This window comes from Trichosurus vulpecula, chromosome 2 (assembly GCF_011100635.1).
Source record: "Trichosurus vulpecula isolate mTriVul1 chromosome 2, mTriVul1.pri, whole genome shotgun sequence".
In the NCBI taxonomy this organism is placed as follows: domain Eukaryota; kingdom Metazoa; phylum Chordata; class Mammalia; order Diprotodontia; family Phalangeridae; genus Trichosurus; species Trichosurus vulpecula.
The window spans coordinates 331,529,085-331,544,856 of NC_050574.1; the positions used below are offsets into that span (position 1 = coordinate 331,529,085).

The 15,772-nt window shown below is 42.3% G+C and overlaps 1 protein-coding gene and 1 pseudogene across 1 annotated transcript in view; both read right to left on the bottom strand.

Moving 5' to 3' along the window:
• The window catches only part of LOC118839981 (kalirin), a 413,338-nt gene that overhangs the window by 367,829 nt on the left and 29,737 nt on the right, over positions 1-15,772 (bottom strand). The gene's annotated exons all lie outside the window — the stretch shown is intronic.
• LOC118839983 lies at positions 4,338-5,481 on the bottom strand (annotated as a pseudogene).

The window sequence follows — 15,772 nt, forward strand, 5'->3', positions numbered from 1 at the left end:
TGGGATTCACTCTCTCAGGTCACTTCTAGATTTAAATCTATGATCCTGTGACTTGGGACATTGGGAGAGGGTCCTAGTAATGGAATTCAGAAAGGCACTAGGCTAGATGTGACTAGAGCTCTCAATATTGCTCCCCTTCCTTAATTATGGTTATGGCTTGTGGAACAATACAGACATTTTACTCAAACAAACACCTGTGTCCACCCCCATATACGCCAATGAGCAGAGCCAGGACCAACACTGTGAGAGTCATTGCTGCTGTGCCACGCCTCCCAGCCTAGCTCACCTTCCCTGGTAGTACACACTCCGCTCCCTCTTGCCACACATTCTCTCTCCACCATGTCCATAGAATTTTACCAAATGCTCTCTTACTATCAATTACTGGCAAGTTTCCATATACACCCACCTACCCTCCACCAACCCTCTGATTCCCCAAGTTCAGCGGAAGTGCCTATACCATCTGTTTCCGCTTGCCACAGCTGTAGCCAGAGTGGCCTCCCCCAACCTGCACAGGGTACCACCTTCCTTCCTCTCAGCCCAGAACAGTCAGGGGGGTCCTACCTGACCCTCAGACCTGCCTGAAAGAGAAGGGCTAAGAAGGTATGATCCAGCTGTGGCAGTCATCATTTCTTAGTTCCTTAGAATACTCTTTGCCTAAAACCTCAATAGATTACCACATTACTCAATGTATGATACTTTTCCCACAGAGTATGACACAAGCATGGCAGGGAAAGCCATTGGGGTAACAAGTTTCCCTAGGGCAAGAGTGGGGAACCTGCAGCCTCGATGCCATATGTGACCCTTTAGGTCCTCAAGTGTGGCCTTTTGACTGAATCCAAACTTCACAGAAGAAATCCTTCTGGGGATTTGTTGATGACCCCTGCCTGGGGTCATCTTGCTCTGTCACAAAGAAATAGCATCTGGCTCTCTCTCCCTCCTCTTTCATAATGAGCTCAACAATCATTCAGTCAGCCAACAAGCATGAAGTAAGCACCTACTCTGTGCCAGCCACCTTGTTAAATGCTGGGGATATGAAGAAAGGCAAAAAACAGCAGCAACTCAGTCTAATGGGGGAGAGAGTATGGGAAGATCTATGTACAAACAAGATACAGACAGAATAAATGGGGGGTAATTTCAGAGGGAAGATACTAAGATTAAAGAGGACTGAGACTTGAAGGAAGCCAAGGAAACCGGAATGTAGAGATAAGAAAGGAGAAAACATTCCTAGGCCCAGAGGCCTGGGTTCTTCGCACAGGCAGTCCCAGAGAAGGAGAAATGTTGAGGTCCTAACAAGGACTACTGCCTGCCTGTTCTCATAGCTCAGCTGCCTCCCTCCCCAAGTTCAGTTAGAACAGTGCCCCTTCCCTGCCAAGCTGACACTATCCCCCCTTCCCTCTCGTTCTCCTCCCAGGTACCAGTAGGGCATCAGCTAGGAAATATAAAGTTTCCTTTTTGCTTAAGGAACCTGTTCACAGTAGGGCATTAGTGTAATACCTGTCCAACACTGTCTAGGACTGCTACGTGATCCAACCTCAGCACTACCGCTACCATACCATTCAACATGACAAGGGAAGGGGGAGATAATTCCAACTTGGGTATAACTGGCAAGCCTCCTTCTCCAGGGACGGGAAACCAGAAGCAAGCTTGGCTGGTACAATTCTTGTAGGCAGCATTAAGCTCCGCCTCACCCTAGCTCTCATCAGACTCCATAACTTCCTCAGTTCTGGTGTGTACTATGCATGAGCTCTTGTTCTAGCATGAGCTATGATCTTGGACTGACAAAGACACCTGTGAACAGCTGAGCGTTCTCCCAGCCATCACAACGATAGAATCATAGATTTCTAGCTGGAAGGAATGTTAGAGGTCATTTAACACCACCATATCCTCATTTTACAGATGAAGCAACTAAGTCCCCAAGGCCATTGCCACCCTGAGTTCCACTCTCTCACTGCCACAATAGCTAACATTAACATGGCACTTTAAGGTTTGCGAAACACCTTACAAATATGATCTTCACAATAATTCTGAGAGGTAGGCGCCATTATTACCCCCATTAATGGATGAGAAAACTAAGGCACAGAGAGTTTCTGCGACTTGCCCAATATCACACAATGTCTGAGCCCATATTTGAAATTAGGTCTTTCTGACTCCAGTTCCAAAGCTCTATTAACCACTGCACCACCTAGCTTCCTACGACATAGATCATCTCCCTCCTTTACTATTTGTTGCACCCTAAAATATTCGGTGGAAGGTCCCATGCCATCTGTTGCCATTTAACTCAGCTGCTCCTCGTGTTGGCAGAAAAGAGAATTTCTCATCCTGCACAGGGTAACACCTGCACTGCCTTCCATCACCTACTCTCCTAGCATAGGGGTATCAGACTCAAATAGATATGGGGGCCACTAAACCATACATAAAGATCCCTGTGGGACACAAAACAACTTCAAAAACTAACATACAAAGTGTATATATTTATGGTTTTATTAGTTCATCAACACATTGAAATCAGGTAGTAATTACATTTTAATATAGTTTGGACAATACTTGGGAGTGTGGTGGGATGTATGAGGCATGGAGGTCACATGTTTCCCACCTCTGCCCTACTATCCCGATGCAAAAAGAAATCATATGGGAGTGTGACTAATCGGAAAAAGCTAAGGCACACGCAATTCCATCACGTACCTTCATATAAAACTCAAAGGAGAGTAGGAAAAACTAGGATTGTGCTTTAGATTTTTCTAGAAGAAAAGGGAAGAGCTGAGCAGAGGTTGGCTGTTCTTAGAACCAAGAAAGAATAAACCCAAATGAATTCCGGACATTGTTGTTCTATTTTTTCATTTATTTATTTGGAGGTCACATTTAATTTTAGTTTAATTTTTCTCTATTACATGTAACCAAACATTTTAACATTCATTTTTTAAAAAAATTTGAATTCCAAATTCTCTCCCCTGTTTCTCGCCTCCCCTCTCCTTGAGAAGGCAAGCAATTTGACATAGATTATACATATATCATCATGTAAAACTTTCCCATATTAACCATGCTGCAAAAGAAAACACCGACGAAAAAAAGACCCAAGAATGATAAAGTTTTCTTTTTAAAGTGTGCTTGGAACTGCACTCATACTCTAGTAGTCCTTTCTCTGGAGGTGGACAGCATTTTTCATCATAAGTCCTTCAGTACTGTCTTACATCCATCGATAAGAATAGTTAAGTCATTCATAGCTGATTATCGTACAATATTGCTGCTGGCTGTGTACAATGTTCTCTTTGTTCTGCTCATTTCACTTTGCATCAGCTCAGGTAAGTCCAGGTTTTTCTGAAAGCATCCTACTCATCATTTTTATAGCACCAATAGTATTCCATCATAATAATATACCACAACTTGTTTAGCCAATCTCCAATTGATGGCCATCCCCTTCATTTCCAATTCTTTGCCAACACAAAAAGAGCTGTTATAAATATTTTTGTGTATATCAGTCCTTTTCCTTTGATCTTTTTTGGAGTATAAACAGTAGTGGTATTACTAGGTCAAAAGTTATACATGGTTTTATAGCTCTTTGGGCATAGTTCCAAATTGCTCTTCAGAATGGTTGGATCAGTTCTACCAACAGTGCTTTAGTGTTCCTATTTTTCTGTATCCTTTCCAACATTTGTCATTTTCCTTTTCTATTATATTAGCCAATCTGGTAGGTGTGAGGTGGTACCTCAGAATTGTCTTCATTTGTATTTCTCTAATCAATAGTGATTTAGAGCCTTTTTCATATGATTCTAGATGGCTTTGATTTCTTCTTCTGAAAACAGCCTGCTCAAATCCTCTGACCATTTATCAATTGGGGAATTACTTATATGCTTACAAATTTGACCCCATTCTGTATATATTCAAGAAATAAGGTCTTTATGAGTGAAACTTGCTGTGAAAAATTTTCTCCCAAGCTTCCTGCTTCCCTTTTAATCTTAGCTGTGTTGTTGGTTGTTTTTTTCTTGGGGGGGTTGTATGTGTATAAACCCTTTTAAATTTGGTATAATCAAAATCATCCATTGTACATCCGGTTATGCATATCTCTTGTTTGGCTATAAATTCTTCCCTTATACATAAATCTGACAGGTAAAATATTCCATTCTCCCCTAATCTGCTTATATCACCCTTTATGTCTAAACCATGTACCCATTTTGACTTTATCTCAGTATACAGTGTGAGACATTGTTACCCATTTTCTACCAAATTGCTTTGTAGTTTTCCCAGAAAGTTTTGTCAAATAGTGATTTCTTGCCCTAAAATTTTGTATCTTTGGTTTTGTCATATCTTTTGATTTTCTTAAATACAATAGAAAGCTATGGTTATACATCAAGGATTTCCTCTGCCATGCCTCCATGATGTATCCTATAGCATCCTATTTGCTGGCTTATAGTAGTACAGTCCCACGATGCTGATAGTCATAGATTCTTGGATGAACCAAGCTGCTACGTAATCAAGTTTTGAAAAGCATAGAGGGCCACCTAGTCAATATAGTCAAATACAAACCAGGCAATGACATGTGAAAAATACCATGATGTCCCATCAAAATATATGGCGAGTTGTCCATCCAACAATTAGACTGGCAACAAAACATTCAGAAATTGGTTCACAAATTATTGCTGCAGGCAACATATTAGTTGGTAATTTGGTTCACTTGGTCATTCTGTATTGAATCTAAGAAACTGAATAGAACCCAGAATTTTGCATTGCAACTTAAGTGGCCATGGCAAACCTCTGGACCTTGGTTAGCTATAGCTTTAACCATAAAGTAATCTTCAGCAATATACTTGGCAAAAGCGATAAATCCTTGAGCCTGATCTAACACTTCCTTCCTCATCAAACACAACAATCCTATCAAACATTTGAACCCAGAAACATTAGTTGAGATATAGACTCTTGCATGTGAAGTTCCAAAGCATACCTGTTCTAACATAGCAGCAAAACCGTGTCTCTCTTCAACATAAGGCAGACCATGAAACAAGCCCACTTTTTCTGTCATTTGATTAACCATGTCAATAAGTGTGTCTGGAATTACTCTGATTTCACTATTACAACTCCATATAAGGTCATATTTTGCAACTTCGTATCCTGGCATTAGATTATTTATTTGGGGATTAATCCCAACCTTCTTATCATCTACAAACAGTCTGGCATCCACATTTGGGTATTTGCTTTTTACATACATCACTGGCTAGATCGTCATGAGCTTGCACACAAAGGAGTACTTCATAGTAGGATGATGCAATTCAAAGAATGTTTCTAAATGGTCAATTAAGTTAAGATTCATACTTTGCGATGGTTTCAGAAGTGTAACATCAGGGAGTTAGTTGTATAGATGTTTGTTGCCTTCTTGTTGAGATGTAAAAGTATGTAGATAATGGATTTGAAATACATGAACCACAGTAAGACGAAGAGGGTGAACCTCAAAACAGCCACTTCCTCTTGGGCCAGGTCCACCACTGCCATCACTGGGACAACCCAGCCAGGACCACCATTCTAGTGCATGTCAACCTCCCCTCCCCCCCATCCCTTCATCCTGATGCTGCTACTCACATGCTCCTGTGAGCTCCTCAGACGGCTTTGTTCCCACCGTCTTATCCTCCCAGCACTCTGGGTGCTCCTCTTCGTCTTCCTCCTCCTCCTCCTCCTCCTCCTCCTCCTCCCTGCTACTCTACTCTCTTTCTGCCTTATGCATACTCCACATTGTTCTTAATAAATAGCAAAGAAGTACTAACATATTGCTTAAATGTTAAACTTTTGCTTCTTTGAATAGCTAAAAATAGTCTGAAAGAGGGCCAAAACAAAATTGTCACAGTTAAGAAAAGACATGGTGTACCACTCTGGTACTTAGAAGTTTCTTTCCTACTGCCTTACTTCTTGATTTGTTTGATTTATTCAATTGTTTGATAATTGAATTAAGTTATTCTGAATTATCTAAATTAGTTTTTTTTAATAAAAATTTAGCTCTGGTGTGATATTTGGGGTTATTCCATTCTAGAGTTGCCCATATTTAGAAATATCATGCCTGGATCCAAACCAGAGGCTCTACAAATTATCTGGTAGCAGCAACTAATGACAAAGATACGATTCAAAGAACATAGCCCCTTGAGGTCAGAAACTGACACTATCCTTTACTCATTCCTTTGTTCCCACCAAAGTAGAGACAATGTCCCTGGGCTGAGACTCAGAAGAACCAAGTTCTAGTCTCTACTCTGCCACTATTTTGCCTTGTAAACTCAGAAAGTTATTTGCCCTCTCCAGGCGTCAGTTTTCTCATTTTTAAAATGAGAAGTTCGGACCAGATTTCTAGTGTTCCTTCAGCCTCTGACTATCTAGGAGTCTTCCTCTTTTTCTCTATGTAGAATCCACAAAGTTTGTCTTGATTTGTCATTTCTCTGATATGTCAGCAAGTAGTCTTCTCCATTCCTGGGGCCTGCCTCTGGGCAGAATGGCTTTAGTGGCTAAGTGGGAGTTGCACATGGGGGGAGAAGGGGAGGGAGCCTCTTCTTAGAGGCCACAGTCCCCCTTCATTCCCATTCCAGTTATTCTCATTGCCCTCATTCCTGCCACAGTTAGGTTCACATGGGAAATTTCTTTCTCTGCTTTGTCTCTCACAACAAATATTTACTGCCACCTGCACCAGCAGGAATTTAACAGACTACCCCAATGTCTAAATGTGGCAGTCATTAGCAGGCTACAGCCTGTCAGGTAGCAACTTACATGTTATTAACTAATAACTCCTGACAACAAAATGCAGAAATAGGGTGCTAATATTCTCTAGGAAGTTCTCACCAGCTCAGGGGATGAGGAACAAGGCCCAGAGGCAGACCCAGGTGAATGCTGTTAGTCTGTGGAGCCCTAGTAGGGGAAAACAGACAATTCTCCCAAGGTACATTGGACCCTTGGTTTGCTGGAAAAGAAATACCCCACCTTGGTATGAAGGGAAGATATTATTTTTTGTAGGGGGGTTGGGCAGATTTCAGGTAGGAACTATGATTGTTTTAAGAGCTCAAAGATGTTGGAACCAAATCCCCAGGATGCCAGGCAGAGGAAATAAAGGCACAGAGGCAAAAACAAGTCAGCTTTGTGCAAGGGACCACAAAGATCTCTGGTTGGCTGAAGTAGAAAGTCTGAGTTTCTATATTTGTGCAATTTCTTGGAATATGTGACTACTAAAGTTCTGCATGTGGACTTAGCTCTGGTCCACACTCTGGGGCCCATCCTGGCCAAAGGTCTTGGGTAGAGAGCAGAAGGAGAAGGGAGACACACAAATCATAATTTAGAACCTTCAAATCTAGCTCCAGGCAATTCTCATGCTGGTTGGCAACTATCTTCATATCCCTGCCCCACTCCTGCCAGTGTCCCTTCCACTGCATGGACCCATTTAGAGGTTTCTACAGTCATTAACTAACTTCCTGGCTTAGGTCCACTCCTCCATAGAGCTGTGACCCACAGTTCCCTGCAGAAAAAACAAAGGTGGGCTTCCTAATCACCCACCTGGCTGACTAGGCTGGTCTATGGGATTCCTGGGCTTCTCCCCCATCACCAAGATCATCAATCAGGGGGCCTATCATTATAGCTCCCCAGCTAGATCTACCAGTATGGGAACTCTTCTGATGCTGGTGGTCTCTCTCAGTGCCCCATTTTCCATTTTGCCAGGGAAAGCTTTGTAGAGGAGAAAATCTATGTGATTTTGCAGGTAAGACATTTATGGATGATCTTGTGCCTTTACTCAAATGGCCCTTTATCTCTCCCACTCTGGGTTGGTGTCCTAGGTGCAGGCATAAGGAACATCTGTTCTTTCCTAGTGTACTACTGGGGGAGTGGGATCCCCTGGGCAGGGAAAGAAGGTGTGAAGAGTGTGGAGAAGAAGAACCTGCTAATCTGTTTCTTTCTGTGGGTAATAGGGAAGAGTCAAGGGAATGGACTTTGTTGGTTAGATTGCCAAGGAAAAGAGTTGGCAACCAATGATGAGAAATTGCCCAGACTAGGCTCATTCAGTTCTTGCCTATTTAACTATTTTGTAAGAAAAAAAAATACTTTCATTCTTCTATTCAGAAACCTTCTATAGCTACAGAATTAAATCCAGACCCCTCAGCCCAGTATTTATTGTCTTCCACAGTCTAGCTCTACCCTAACCTGTCCAACCCAATTTCTCACTACATCCAGGCCCAAACCTGATTTAAACCCATGGTTCCTGACTACATCTTATCACAGCTATATTATAGGGTGTAACTGCTGAAGTTCTGTCTGTAGACTCAGCTCTGGTCTGGAAAGAATAAAGGGGAAGGAAGGGCAAGCCAAGAGGACAAGGGTAATATCAAATATGGGGTTTTCTGAACCAAGCCAAAGAGCCAATGTGGCTAATGAAAGAGGAGAGTAACGGTCTTTGGGAAAGCTTTAGGACATTCTCAGAATCCCAGGACATGAGAGCTGGAAGACATCATGTTGTCCAGCCTCCTCCTTTTAAATACCAGGACACTGAGGCCCAGAGGGGTGGGCACAGTAATAATAACAATATATTGTTGTTGTCTGTCCTTCATTTTCAAAGAGGACCAAAGATGTCACTGGGTGATGTTCTGATTCCTGCGTGTGAATTGGATTTAACCGAGGCAGAGCTGCGCAAAGTTGTCAGCCTCGCTTTCTCTTCCAGAGTTATCAGAATCAAGTGGTAAGACAAAAGTTAGGATGACTGGTGACGGCCCAGATGCAGCGGATGACCTTGCCATCTTTGATGTCTGACCCAGCTCTAAGCGTTCCACAGTGCCTTCTCCGGCCACCTTCGTGGTCTTTGGAACAAAGCGTTCTCATCTGCCCTTTCCACTGGGGAAAAGTCTTCACATGAGTGGAACTCACAAACTCACCAGTGAGTCTGTGGCCAGTTGGTTACTCCTAGCCTGGTTTAGCCCGTCTCAGCAGACAGTTTACCAGTCGTGTGGCCACTGCCCATTCTACAGCTTCTTGGAGCCACAGGTGAAAGTTGAGTGCCAGATAGACAGCAAAGGTGGACGAGCAGCCCTGAAAAGGGTTCAACAAGCCTTCACACCAGAGGTGCTAATCTTCCCTGAAGACTCATACACTCCGAGATAATAATAATAATAATAATAATAATAATAATGATTAATGTTTACATAACACTCTAAGGTTCTTAAGGCACTTTACATATATTATCTCATTTGATCCCTATGACGACTCTGTGAGGTAGGGGCTCATATTATCTCCATTTTTCAGATGAACAAACTGAGGCTGAAAGAGACTAAATGGCTTGCCTAGGGTCACTTGGCAACTAAGTTACCTGAGGCAGAATTCAAACTCAGGTCTTCCTGATTCTAAGTCCAGGACCTCATACATTGTGTAATGGTACCTAGGGTATAGAGGTATAATGTTTCCTAGCATTCCCCAAATCACACAGTTATTAATGGCAGCATCAGGACCAGGACCCAGGACCCCTGGCTCCCTGCTCAGAGCATTTCCTGAAGTTTTTATTTAGAAGGAGAAACTCCCCTGACAAAAACAGTCTCAGAAAAGCATGGATCAAATCAACAAGACTGAGGACCCAGTGACAACTTGACTCAGAAGCTAACCTTCCTGCCCGAGAGGAGCACAGGTCACCCTACTGAAGGTGCCCTCAGAGGCTCTGGCAGGCCCAGAAACTGTCTTGACCCCATTTGCCCTGGTGTTCTGATGCCATCTGAGATTTACTGTATCCATATCAGTGTCTGGCAGATTCTCACTTGAAACAGCTGCTGGGATAAATATAAAATTAATCAGTTTCTGATCCCATGTGGTGATGGAGAGATTCACGACAAGCAGCACTCCAGCAAAGAGCCGGCCTGGCCCTGGTGAATCCCACATAGCTTATGCCAAGATTCTTCATATCTAGAGCTCAGGCTGGCTTACATGGAGGTGACTATAGGGGAAAAAAATGAAAACGAAGGCACAACTTGGTGGAATGAGAAGCCTGGGAGTGTAAAGAAGGGTCATCCCCTCCACTCCCATGCCTAGAATGCCCTCCCTCCTCACTTCTGGCTCTCAAAATCCCTACGTTCATTGAGGTTCAGCTCAGGTGCCTCCTCCAGGAAGCCTTTCTTGATTTTCCCAGTTGTCAGTATTCTTTCCTTCCTAAAACAACCTCCTATTTACTTTCCAGCCCCCACCAACTCCTTTGGGGCCAGGACTATTTTTTCTGTGTTTATCTGTGTATGCCTGAATCCTGACACAATGACTTGCATATGATGCCAACTGACAAATGTTTTAAATTGAATTGAACAGGCACTTCTTGATTAGTAATGTCCTCAAGGTTCTTGGGTCATGTGGAAAAAAGGAGATCTCTATTCTAGGAGAGGAATCTTAGTTTAATGAAAAGAGTACTAGGCTTGGCTCTACAAGACCTGGGTTCAATCTAGACCAATGGTGGGGAACCTGCAGCCTCCAGGCCGCATGTGGATTTCTAGGTCCTTGGGTGTGGCCTTTTGGCTGAGTCCAAGTTTTACCAAACAAATCCAAAATAAAAATTAAGGGGATTTGTTCCGCGAAGTTCGGATTCAATCAAAGGGTCACACTTGAGGACCTAGAGGGCCATGTGTGGCCTCAAGGACACAGGTTCTCCACCCCTGATTCTAGACTCTTCCATTCCTAGCTATATGAACACATGAAGTTAAGCATTGTTGAGCTGTTTCAGTCATGCCCAACTCTTCATGACTCCATTTGGGGTTTTCTTGGCAGAGATACTGGAGTGGTTTGCCATTGCCTTCTTCAGCGCATTTTACAGATAAGAAAACTGAAGTGAACAGGGTTAAGGGACTTACCCAGGATCACACGACTAGTAAGTGTCTGAGGCCGGATCTGAACTCAGGAAGATGAATCTTCCTGACTCCAGGCCCAGCATTCTATCCACTGCACCACCTAGCTGCCCATTAAGTTAAGTCATTTAAACTTCTCTGTGCCTCAGTTTCCTCATCTGCAAAAAGGGATTGCTAGTACTTATACCATTTACCTCTATTGCAACTAAGAGGAAAGTGTTTTGTAAACTGTATAGCATTATATAAATGGGAACTATTAGTATCTCTCATCCATCCAGTCTTATGGCACTTTGTGGTTCTCCTTGTAGTTATGTAATAAATTTTAGTATAAAACATGTCCTAAATTTCTCATGGACAGAAACATTGTTGCATTCATTTTTTTTATCTCCTAGCACAGTGCCCCGCACATATTAAGCACTTAATGAATATTTGTGAAATAAATAAACGAATGAATGAACAACACTGGAAGCAGTCATGTTGGGAAGAGTGAGGTGTCCAAGAACATGAATTGGACACTTGGTGTAGTGGAATGAGAATCAGGCTCGGAGTTATAGAATGAGCTGAAAAGTGACACCAGAGGCCCTATAGTACAAACCCCTTATTTTGTAAAAGAGGAAACAGAAAACCACTAAAAAAGTGGTTTTCTCAAGGTCCCACAAGTTATAAGGGTCAGAGGTGAGATTTGAACTCAAGTCTTCCCACTCTGGTCAATCAATAAACATTTATTTGTGCTAAGCAGTAGAGCACACACACACACACACACACACACACAAAACACAAAACAAGGTAAATAACAATTCCTGCCCTCAAGAAGCTTATGATCTAATGGGGGAGACACACTATAAATGAATATATACAAAGCAAGCTATACACAGGATAAATAGGGAATGATTAACAGAAGGAAGGCACTAGTATTAAGAGAGGTTGTGGAAGGATTCCTACAGAGAATGGGTTTTAGTTGGGGCTTAAAGAAAGCCAGGGAACTTGAGAGTTAGTGGCTTTCCACTACAACCCAGAAAAGAGGGGTTCTAATAGAAGAATGTGGGAAGTGGCAGTTGAGAGCACAGCACATCATGTGGGGAGGAGAGGGAGTACAAGGGGAGAAGTTCTGGGAAGCTACAGAGCTGCATGGAGGCTCTTGGGGACAAGTATCAGCAGATTTCACACTTTTTCTAGAGTTGTGCTGCATTTTCCCTCCTTTCCCCCACCCCTTTTTATTTTATTCTGTTTCAGTAAATGGGTGGCACCTGTGCTGAGCAGAATGACATTTTAATTGTGAAAGGGAGAAGACGATTTTCTGTGAGCTCCAGGTGCCTGGGCTCAAGCTTAGGAAGGGACTGGAAACCCAAGTAACCCTCTGGACTTGAGAATTCCTGATTCAAGGTTTTGCAGATTCACTTGGGAAGTTCAGTTGCCTTCCACTCTCTGGTGTTGCTCCATCCCTAACTCTCACTCATCTCCAAAGCTTAGACTAAGGCCCAGGCTATATAGGAAACCAGTTGGGCCATAGTACACAGCAGTAACACAACTTAGCATATTTTTTTCATAATTACTCTTCTCACGGCACATAGCTATTTATTTTGTGAAGTCACCAAGTCATCGAGTCTAAGAGTCCTACTGTACCTGAGTAGGAAACCCTGCTACAATATCCTTAATGTGTGCTCATCTAGGCTGTTTGAAGAACACCATTAACTGGGAACATAGTACCTACCAAGGGACCCTATTCCATTACTATACAGCTCTAAATATTAGGAAGCTGTCCTCTACATTGAGCCAAAATCTGCCCTTCTGCAATTTCCACCCACTGGTCCAGTTTATGCCCTCTGGAGCCAGGCAACCCAAGTCTAATTCTCTTTCCATGACAAATCTTCAAACACCTTGAAGCTATCTGTCCTGATGCCCTCTCTTCTTCAAGCTAAACATTTCCAGCTTCTGTCAATGGAGTTTAGTATAGCAAGGCTTCACATGCCTTCACCACCTTGGTCAGCCTTCTCTTGTTGTTGTTCAGTCAATCAGTTGTGTCCTACTTTTTGTGACCCCATGGTCCAACTGTCCATGGGATTTTCTTGGCGAACATACTGGAAGAGTTTGCCATTTCCTTCTCCAGTGGATCCTTTGGTCAGGCAACCAGAGGTTAAGAAATTGCCCAGGGTCACACAGCTAGAAAGCATCTGAGGCTGAATTTGAACTTGGGTCTTCCTAAGCCCAAGCCCAGGGCTCTACCCCCTGAGACACCATCTACTTCCACCTCTTCTTTAGAAATGCTGTAATTAAATGTGGCACTAGATCTAGCCACCGGATGTGATGTGACAAGGTCAGGGGACAATAGGACAAGAACCTCTCTCATTCTCAATTTCTCCCTCATCAATCCAGTCTAAGATCCCATTAGCTTTTCTCTTGACTTATATTGACCTTGTAGTCCACTAAACCCCACAGATCTTATTCACACAGAGTGTTTCTAGGCTAGGCTCCCCTACCTTGCACTTGTGTAATTGGCAAAATAAAATATTTTGCATTTATCCCTATTCGGTGCCATTATATTACATGTGGCTCATTGTTTTAGCTTGTTGGCATGGTTTTATCCCCATTTCAATATCCCTTCCAATCTTCTTCCCTATATTTGATTTTTTAAATGTCATTGATGCTTTCACCCATGTAATTGACAAAAATGTTGAACTGAATAGAGTCAAGGAGAGATAAGGAGGGCACACCAAGAGTGGGCATGCCTACAGGTCGATATCGATTCATTAATCATCACTCTTTGGGTCAGATCATTCGATCTCCTCTGAATCCACTTAACTGAACCTAGGCCACATTTTCCCCAACTTATCCACAAAGATATCATGAGAAGTCTGTCAAATGCTTGCTGATATCCAGGGATACCCTGTCTGTAGAATTTCCCTGATTTGTTAGTCTAGTAATGCTATGGGGGAGGGTGGTGGCGGAATTATACAAATCTGGCAACTGCTTCTATGGGTGCTGCAGCCACAGCTATTGAAGACCCAGAAAAAGAATTCTTACCACCAAAGTCCTTGGCACTGTGAAATGGTTCATTATCAGAAGCAGGGAAAATTTTATTAGTGAGAATTATATTAAAGAGGTATTACCATCTGCAGTGAGGTCACAGAGAGTCAGGCACCACTGAAACAACAATAACAAATATGCCAGGCACAATGTCTGGTGTTTTGAATACAAGGAAAAGACACAGCCCCTGTCCTCAAGAAGCTCCCATTTTAATAGAGGAGACAACACGCAAATAACTTCTTGTTGCTGAGTTCTTTTTTAGTTGCATCTGACTCTTCAGGACCCCATTTGGAGTTTTCCTGGCAGATATACTGGAAAGGTTTGTCATTTCCTTCTCTAGATCATTTTACAGATGAAGAAACTGAGGCAAATAGGGTTAAGTGACTTGCCCAGGATCATACAGTTACTAAGTATCTGAGACCAAATTTGAAATGAGAAGGATGAGTCTTCCTGACTCCAGGGCCAGTACTCTACCCAGTATGGTGCCCAGCTGTCGCACAAACAGCTCTGTACATATAAGCTATTTATACTGTTTAGATAGGAGGTAATCTTAGAAAGAAGACACCATCTCATAGATTACCAATATCCACCTTTGAGGTAATCTGAAAACAAGACAATAGTGCAACCCCAATCGTAGCTTTCAGGGAAAGAAAGAAAACTCTCTCCAGCTTTTCCCACTTCGGTATTTCTGGTTACTGGTTCTTTTCAGACAAACCCCAGGGCCGCTCTCTCTTCCTCTCTCCAACTCTCCCACCCCTCCCCTGGAATCATGCTGCATGCAGAACAAGACATAGTTTCATAATATTTGCTTTAAAACTGAGTCACATTACATTATGGTAATTAGTCACATTATACATTTGAGCAAAGAAAGGGTGAGTGCAAATTTCAAGGATTGTGTTCTGTGTTCATGCCATAATGGGTATTGCACTAGATCTGGATCAAAAAAGATGTGGACTCAAATCCTATTTCTGATACTTATGAATGAGGCAAAAACGGGTAAGTCACAACCTCTCTGGGCCTTGTGGAGCTGTCTCACACTTATTTACTAACAGTGACAGAGAGGTGGAAGGAATTCCAGCACCAATGAAATCCTAGATCCTTGAGCTGTCTGTGTGTCAGAGCCACAACTAAGGCAGGCTGAACAGAGCTTTGCCTTGGGGCACTGACATTTGGAAGGTGCAGTATTTTTAAATAATTATGTTTTAATTGTGCAGTTATAAAATGCTGTATTTACAGTTTGACAGCACTTTCATTCAGCTATACAGAAATTAGTTACCAAGACTAATTAGAGAGCTACCAAACGACATATTTCTCTTCCTTCCCCGAGATATCCTATTCCTGATGCTTACTACCTGTGACCTTAGATAAGTCACTAAACATCTCTGGTTTTCTGTTTCCTCATCTTTAAAATGATGGGATTAGACTATACAGCCTTTGAGATCCCTTTTAACACTAAGTCTGTGATCCTATAATCCTAAAACAAGTGTCAGAAGTATATGTACACATATACACACATTCACACACAGAAATATACTCTTAATTTAGTGCTGCTTGTCCCAGCCACCAAAATCCCTAGCTATGATTCTGCATCTATTCAAACTGACTTAGGCATCTCAACTCATAGGATTCTGGCTTTTCTAAAATGGAGAGAAATAAGAAAAGAGAAAGGGGTTGATTGGATCCATAAGTTCTGGAAGAAGTAGCCTTAGCCAAGGAGTGGGGAATTCCCCAGTCAGGGCTACAAATACCCCACCTCAAAAGTATCAAACACAGCAGCTACTACAAAGTATGAGAACCAGATGAAAACATAATTGGGAAATATGTAAGAAAATAAATAAAATAGGATAATATGTAGATAATATTACATTTGAAAAGTAAGTCAATATGTATGTAGCCTGCAGGGATCCTAGGATTAGTGACCCTGTTTCTAC